The sequence below is a fragment of the Salvelinus sp. IW2-2015 genome, unplaced genomic scaffold (genome assembly GCF_002910315.2).
Source record: "Salvelinus sp. IW2-2015 unplaced genomic scaffold, ASM291031v2 Un_scaffold8876, whole genome shotgun sequence".
NCBI classification, from domain to species: Eukaryota; Metazoa; Chordata; class Actinopteri; order Salmoniformes; family Salmonidae; genus Salvelinus; species Salvelinus sp. IW2-2015.
This window is the reverse complement of record NW_019950135.1, coordinates 475-8,995: the sequence shown is the minus strand read 5'-3', so window position 1 is coordinate 8,995 and position 8,521 is coordinate 475. Positions and strand designations below refer to the sequence as shown.

Below are 8,521 nucleotides of genomic sequence, written 5' to 3'. Positions count from 1 at the left end.
CTGGAATGCTACCCTTGCTCGGATTTCATCAACCTTGTTGTAAAGAGACTGGACATTGGCGAGTAGTATGCTCGGGAGTGGTGCGCGATGTGCCTGTCTCAGGAGCCTGACCAGAAGACCGCTTCGTCCGCCCCTTTTACAGCGTCGTTGTTCTGGTTCTCCGGCTGGGATCCGATCCATTGTCCTGGGTGGTGTGCAATGGATCGGATCATAAGCAACGCAATTTTTTTTTTTGTAACTTTGGCAAAAGGTAAAGTCTACAACAGATTCTAGTTTTGGGAAACAGAAAACCTACCGAGATATTATGTTTCATCAATGAGAATCTCGCTTCTTCTTCTCCCACTGACGGCCACTGGACTTCCTCTCATCACCATATTTGGAGTGGAAATACCAACCGGATGCTTCAGATTTATCCATCCGGTGAAACATCTGGCTTCATTGTTCGATCTGTGATTGACTGTTGTGAGTGGAAAATGCTGTGTTGTTACTGTGTTGTTACTGTTGGCACAGCACCAGGACTGACGATTACAGCTGAGTGGCTGTGTCGGAGTTAACTCGTGTGTGTGTGTGTGTGTGTGTGTGTGTGTGTGTGTGTGTGCGTGTGTGCGCGCGTGCGAGAGAAAGAGTGCATTCTGGTGAGTCTCCTAATGTAACGAGGAAGTGAGTTATCTTGTTATTGTGCTTTTGATTTTAACCGTCCTTTCGACCACWGTAAATATCCATATGAACACTTTTCCACATGGCTTCAATCTTCAGGCAATAAAGAAATGACCTCATAAGTCTCTTGTAATCAAAAGTTATCTCATCTCTCGGCCTAGTTGCAAAACGTTTAATAAACGGAAGCAAACGTTACACGGTTTCCATAATGAATATGCCCCTGCTCTCTCTTGTCGATCATTCACCAATTTAAATTAAATTTAAGGGGCTTTATTGGCATGGGAAACATATGTTTACATTGCCAAAGCAAGTGAAATAGATAATAAACACAAGTGGAATAAACAATTCAAGCATTTCAAATGTCATTATGTCTACACATTGTGTTGTAACGAAGTGCAAATAGTTAAAGTACAAAAGGGAAAATCAATCTCCCTGCTTCGCTTTCACCTCTCACACAGTCTCCCTCCTATCTCYTTATTGTGTGTCGTGAACAACATTTGCCTTTAACAACAATAGTAGAATCGGCGGTTCGGGCTTTTCAAAATAAAAGTTACCCATTGAAACTGATGCAAACGGATGCAAATGGAATCATGCTACAATTGGACAAGATAATTCGAAACAAGTTTGGAATATTGTTGTATAAATTTAACAAAAGACAATCATTTGTTAATTTGATGCCCCCCCAAAAAATCTGTTGAAATCTGTCCCTGTGGATGTATAGTTTTCAGGACTGAAACAGACCTTCAATGTACAGCCTTATGGGTCTTGGGTTCATGACATGGGGTACCAGCCTTATGGGTAGGGTTCGTGACATGGGATACAGCCTTATGGGTCGGGTTCGTGACATGGGAACCAGCCTTATGGATCTTGGGTTCGTGACATGGGTAAACGAGCCTTATGGATCTTGGGTTCATGACAGGGGGTACCAGCCTTATGGATCTTGGGTTCGTTACATGGGGTACCAGCCTTATGGGTCTTGGGTTTACGACAGGAGGTACCAGCCTTATGGATCTTGGGTTCATGACAGGAGGTACCAGCCTTATGTATCTTGGGTTTGTGACATGGGGTACCAGCCTTATGGATCTTGGGTTTGTGACATGGGGTACCAGCCTACTCATTGACTCCCACGGATTACAATTATAAAGAGTTTACGCAAATATTAGCATCGCAGTTCTTATTGCAGGACTTTAACTGTGGGAAATCACCTCACAACTCAGCCTAAAGTGCCTATTGAACATTCATATTTTAATGTACAGCCTTACCTATGGAAATGTGAAGTGAATTGAACATTCATATTTTAATCCAATCTAATCCAAATATTATATTATATTCACTATTTATGTCTATTTGCATCATGTTCAATATTGGACCCTTATTTTGAAGGCGAACTGCAAATTCCATTGTGGCTCATCATTATTCTAGCTAGCATCACACAGGTGCTTTTCCGACGGGATAAAATAATCCCTTGCAACCTGCACGGTCTCAAACAGAGTACGGAGAACAGCAACGGTCGGTAGTCGAGATCTGTCGCGTGCACAGAAGAACCACACCAGAACCGGACAGAAAAAACAACTCAAAACCTGTCAGACCATTGGAGAAGTGAACTCGAACGAGCCTGAGAGAAAACGAAGCCTTTGTTTTCAGAAGCAGCAGGGAGCCGAACCGGAGGAAAGATGAGTTTTCTGCCATACTTCTCCGCTGAGACGTGGACCCTCCTGGCCCTCTTCATCACCCTCATTGTAGTGTAAGGTCTTCAAATCAAATCAAATGTTATTTGTCACATTTATCGTAGTTCACCGGTGTAGACTAACAGTGAAATGCTTAGTTAGGGGTCCTTTTCCAACAATGATAACATTGTTTGTGCAAGTGCATTGGAAGTGCATGTAGAGGTCAACTGTACAAAAGTAAGTTTGTTGAAATTATACTTTCAGTTCCTGTTGATACTATGTTCCTGTCTTACTTCTGCCTAACACACGATAGCAATAAGAGGAAGAAGGATTGGGAGACTAACCACAAATAACAATAAACTGAACTCAGAACTCTGCTAGCAGAGACTCTTTGTACTTAGCAACTATTAATTATGAATTTAGTTATCTGTGGTATTAAAAGTTTATAAGGGAACATTTTTAACCCGTGGGTGGGGGTGAACTCAGTGAGGGAGCGATGCGGCCCGTGATCAGCATCGCCCGCTTAGCTTGCGGGGCCTTGTATATATTAATGATTCCAGAGCTCGCCCGGGCGACCCACCGGCAATACGCTGAATGCCTCGGGTTGCACGTTGCCGCCGCCCGCGCGCCCTATGACTGTGATGTCGCGAGTGCGCCCATGAGGGGCTTAGAGCCCGTACGGAGGATTAAAAAGGGAAACAACCACTCTTTGAACTGCAGAAGTTACAAATTGCTGTAAGTGTATACTCGGGTTCCTTATTAAACAAACTAACCTCTGACATCAACATAAGTTTTCTGTGGTCCCTATGTGTATTAAGGTAGAAAACCCTTACACAATATAACGAGAATAACATGGCTATCATACAGGGATACTATAGCTAATCTGACTTCTCTAGAACATATTACTAGTTCTGTGGTGTGGTGTGTGTGTGTGTGTGTGTGTGTGTGTGTGTGTGTGTGTGCGTGTGTGTGTGTGTGTGTGTGTGTGTGTGTGTGTGTGTTGTGTGTGTGTGTGTGTGTGTGTGTGTGTGTGTGGTGTGTGTGTGTGTGTGTGTGTGTGTGTGTGATGTGTCTGGTGTGTGGTGTGTGTGTTACAGGTATGAGGTACTGGCCCTAATGGTGTGTTCACTAAGATGGGTATCCCTGGTCCCAAACCCCTACTTACTTTCGGCACCAATGAGGAGTAATAAAAAGCGTTAGTACACATTCAGATAAACATCTCAATATTTTAAACAATAGTGTTACTTTCGCCCCCCATGTAAACAAATACAATGAGAAGGGAAAATAAGGACTAGCCGGTTGTTTAAACAATAGTGGTTATTTTCCCATGGTACAAACAATACAATGAGAAGGAAATGAGGACTAGCCGGTTGTTTACACAATATATAATAAAATTCATATGAGACATGATCAGTCCTAGAAGTTGTGTTTTAGAAAATAACAAGCCCGTACTCAACCCTCACCTCTGTTTTCAGGTGTGTTCTCGTGTTCAGGTGGAGGACACACCTACATGACCTTCTAGGGCAATGAATCAGCAGTTTTCTCTCTCTCTTCGTCTCTCTCTCTCTCTCTCTCTTCTCTCTCGTCTCTCTCTCTCTCTCTCCTCTCTCTCTTCTCTCTCTCTCTCTCTCTCTCTCTCTCTCTCTCTCTCTCCTCTCTCTCTCTTCTCCTCTCTCTCTCTCGTTCTCTCTCATGTTCTCATTCTCATTCTCTCTCATTCTCTCTCTCTCTCATTTCACTCCTCTCTCACTCTCACTCTCTCTCATTCACTCTCACTCTCTCTCTCTCTCGACTCTCTCACTCGATCCTCTCTCTGTCTCTCTGTCTCTCTTCTATTGCCGAGTCTACTCCTCTGTGGGCAAGGCGCATCACTCCACTGTAACTTTGGACGCAGAAAAAGCAGAGTGCCTTTCAGTAGTATGGGGGAATATCTGGCGGTAGTTCAGGTTATGCTCTGTACCGGTGACTGAAGATGATCACAACTGTAGCTATGGCTCTTTCAAATTTCAAATTCATTACGACATCAGGATGGGTCTTCGAGCTGGGGTCAGTGTGGGACCAGTGAGGAACCCTGGATGGTATTATTAATTAAATCATGCAACAACCGCAGAATAATCTCGTTTTCTTTTCGTATCCTTTTAATATGCAGGGGTTGCTGGTCTTAAAGTGTTTTGTAGTTATAAATATAAGGAGCCTGGTTAAATGTTTCGTAGTTTTTAATTATGACGCGTCGGCGATAAAGATGTTTGTAGTATTTATAAGGATGGGTCTGGTTAGAGGATGTTTGTAGGTTTTTATAAGAAGCTGGTTTAAATGTTTGTAGTTTTATAAGAGCTGGTTAAAAAGTTTGTAGGTTGTATATCGCACGCTGGTTGAAACTTCGTGTGTTCTCGCCTCTTGTGAAGGATCTACTGCATGGGTGAGTGGGAGTGCTGTTTGTGGGTAACATGTTAGCGATTGTATGTTGTAGCTCAGACCCCTTCACTTTTTCCACATTTTGTAGCATTTAGAGCCTATTCTAAAGAAATGGATTTAATCGGTTTTTTCCTCATCAATCTACACAAAAAGTCCAGGTAATGAATAAGCCCAAACAGGTTTTTTGATTTTTTTTGCAAATGTATAGAAATGTCAGAAACCTGGAAATCTAAATTTACATGAAGATTGCAGTCCCTTTACGTCAGTAAATTGGCTGAAGTACTTTTGGCGCGGGCAATTTCTACAGCTCCTGTGGGTCTTCTGGGGTATTAGATGATAACAGAGCTTGGCACACACCTCATATTTGGAGAGTTTCCTCCAGTTTTTTTTCATTTATTCTTCTCTGCAGATGCTGGTCCTCTGGGGCTGGGCCACTCCAAAGGGACATTCAGAGACTTGTCCTCAAAGCCACTCTGCGTTGTCTTGGCTGTGTGACTTAGGGTTGTTGTTCCTGTTGGACAGGTGAACCTTCGCCCCAGTCTTGAGGTCCTGAGCGCATGCTCAAGAGCAGGCTTTTCATCAAGGATTTCTGATCTTTTGCTCCGTCATCTTCCTCGATCCTGACTAGTCTCGCAGTCCTCTGCACTAAAAAGCCTCCCACATCAAAGATTCTGTCACCACCATGCTTGCATCACCGTAGCGATGGGTGGTCAGGTTTCCATCCTGGATCGTGACGCTTGGGCAATTTTCACGCCCAAGAGTTTCAATTGTTGGTCTTCTCAGTCAGACAAAGAAAGAATCTTGTTTTCTCATGGTCTGAGAGTCCTTTAGGTGCCCTTTTTGAACAACTTCCAAGCGGGCTGTCAATGTGCCTTTACTGAGGAGTGGGCTTCAGTTGGTCACTCCACCATAAAGGCCTGATTGGTGGAGTGCTGTAGGAGATGGTTGTCCTTCCTGAAGGTTCTTCCCATCCTCCAGAGGGAACTGGAGCTCTGTCAGAGTGCACCATCAGGTTCTTTAGTCACACTCCTTGGACCAAGCACCTTCTACCCCGATTGCTCAGGAAGAGTCTTTTGGTGGTACAGATTTCTTTCCATTAAAGAATAATGGAGGCCAGCTTTGTTCTTGGGACCTGCAGAAATGTTCCCCAGACCTGTGGCTCAACACAATCTGTCTCAGAGGCTCTACGGAGAATTCCTTCAACCGTCATGGCTTGGTTTTTACTCTGACTGCACTTGTTCCAACTGTGTGGACCTTATATAGACAGGTGTGTGCCTTTCCAAATAATGTCAATCAATGGAGTTTACCAACAGGTGGACTCAATCAAGGTTGTAGAAACATCTCAAGGCGATGATGGAAACAGGATGCACCTGAGCTCAATTTGGAAACTCATAGCAAACGGCTTGAATAACATTATGTTAGATTAAAGGTATTTCCTGTTTTCGCGCTTCTCGTTATTGGGGTATTGGTGTGAAAGGTTTTATGAGGTTTTTATTTTATTTAATCAATTTTGAGAATAAGGCTGAAAATTAACAAATGCCCTCTGTGAAGATATATATGGGAGGATCTGTGAAGGATCTATGAATGGGAGGCAGTCCTGTTCTGTGTACCAATGTAGGTGTAGATAATAGTGGTTAAAGCCAGGTGTGTTTCTCCTCTTGTGGAAGGAATCTATGAGGGAAGGCAGCCTGTACCTCATGGTAGGTGTCATATATATGTGGTTTAAGCATGTGTGTTTTCTCCTCTGTGAAGGATCTATGATGGGAGGCAGTCTGTTCTGGTGTACCGATGTCAGGTGTATATATAGTGGTTAAAGCCAGTGGTGTCTTCCATCTCCTCTGTGAAGGATCTTGAATGGGGAGCGGCAGCCTCGTAACCTTGTAGGTGTAATATATAGTGGTTAAAGCATGTGTGTTTCTCCTCTTGTGAAGGATCTTATTGATGGGAGGCAGTCTGTTCTGTGTACCATAGTACGGTGGTAGGTTATATACGTGGTTAGCCAGGTGTGTTTCCTCCTCTGTGAAGGGACCTATAATGGGAGGCAGTCCGCTGTTCTGTGTACATAGTAGGTGGTATATATAGTGGTAAAAGCCAGGTGTGTTTTTCTCCTCTGTGAAGGACCTAATGATGGGAGGCAGTGCTGTTCTGTGTACCCATGTAGGTGTTAGGGGTATATAGTGGTTAAAGCCAGGTGTGTTTCTCCTCTGTGAAGGATCTAGTATGGGGAGCAGTGTCTGTTTGTGTATCATTAGAGTATTATGGTAGGTGTATAATATGTGGTTAAGAGCCAGGTGTGTTTTCTCCTTGTGCAGGATCTATGATTGGGCAGGCAGCCTGTGAACCATGTAGGTGTATATATAGTGGTTAAAACCAGGTGTGTTTCTCCTCTGTAGAAGGATCGTATGATGGTAGATCGAAAGGCGGAGGGCAAGCCTATTTGTGTACGCATGTACGGGTGTATATTGGGGGTTAAAGCCAGGTGTCGTTTTCCTCTGTGAAAGGAATCCTTATGATGGGTAGGCAGCCTGTACCAATGTAGGGTGTTGTATGTAGTGGTTAAGCCAGGTGGTTTTCTCCTCTGTGAAGGATTCTTGATGGGAGGCAGCCTGTTCTCTGTACCATGTAGGTGTATAGTATAGTGGTTAAAGCCAGGTGTGTTCTCTCCTCTGTGAAGGATCTATGATGGGAAGGCCGCCTGTTCTCTGTACCATGTAGGTGTATATATAGTGGTTAAGGAAGCAGTGTTTCTCCTCTGGTGATGAATCTGTGACGTGGGAGGCACGCTGTTCTCTGTCACGCATGTAGGGTGTATATATAGTTGTGGTCTAAAACAAGTGTGGTGATTTCTCCCTCTGTGAATTGGAATTCTATGATGGGAGCCAGGCCTGTACGCCATGTAGGCTGTATATATAGTGGTTAAAGCCAGAGTGTGTCTCTCCTCTTGTGAGGATCTATGATGGAAAGGCAGCCTGGTTCTCTGTACCATGGTAGTGTATATATATGTGGTCTAAAACCGGAGGTGTGTGGTTTCTTCCGATCTGTGAAGGATCCTATGATGGGAGGCAGCCCTGTATTACCGATGGTTGGGCAGGAGGATGATATTTACTATGTGGTTTAAACGCTCCATGTGTGAAGTTGTCCTCCCTGTGAAGGATGCGTATGATGGGAGGCATTGCCTGTTCGTGTGTATGCAATGGAGCAAAACAGGTGATGCAAGGACCTTGTTACCTGATTAAAGGAGTGTTACGAACATCTTCTACACTCAACCGTGAACGAGAGGTGAGACAAACACGACCACACACACACATCCGCCTAATGGGATAATCTTGAGATTAATCAAATTATCCTTAAATTATTACGTGGTATATATATTAATACATTATCTTTGGTGGCAGTTCATTATTCATGAACATGTTTAAACAGGGTAGTGTGAATTATTGAATGTGAAATAACTATGCAGTCATTATTAAATTTCATATATTGTGTTTATATCCGTCCTCTGCGATGTTGTAGAACAATGCATTCTGAGTGGTGTGCTGTTTCGATGCGGTGTCCCTTTGCCGAGGACGATACATGGAGACGGGATCCGCAGTGTCCTCGTCACCTTCGCTTTACCTCTGGGGGACGACTAAAGAGGTAGAACCATCCGCTCCAATCTCTCCCTTTCCTTTATCAACTTGGTACATAAACGCTTGTATAGACTTGCTGGTTGAATTAAAACTTAAGCTATCATAGGTATGGTTATAACTCATTTACTTCTGAAAGGCCTCGAATGAGGCGGT

At 43.7% G+C, this 8,521-nt stretch overlaps 1 long non-coding RNA gene across 1 annotated transcript; it reads left to right on the top strand.

Annotated features, from left to right (window-relative positions):
* Positions 1-1,374: 1,374 nt before the first annotated feature.
* LOC139027261 (uncharacterized) lies at positions 1,375-3,504 on the top strand. The gene is made up of 3 exons (XR_011479334.1): positions 1,375-1,440; positions 1,652-2,406; positions 3,429-3,504. It is a non-coding gene; the product is annotated as an uncharacterized lncRNA (long non-coding RNA).
* Positions 3,505-8,521: the final 5,017 nt, after the last annotated feature.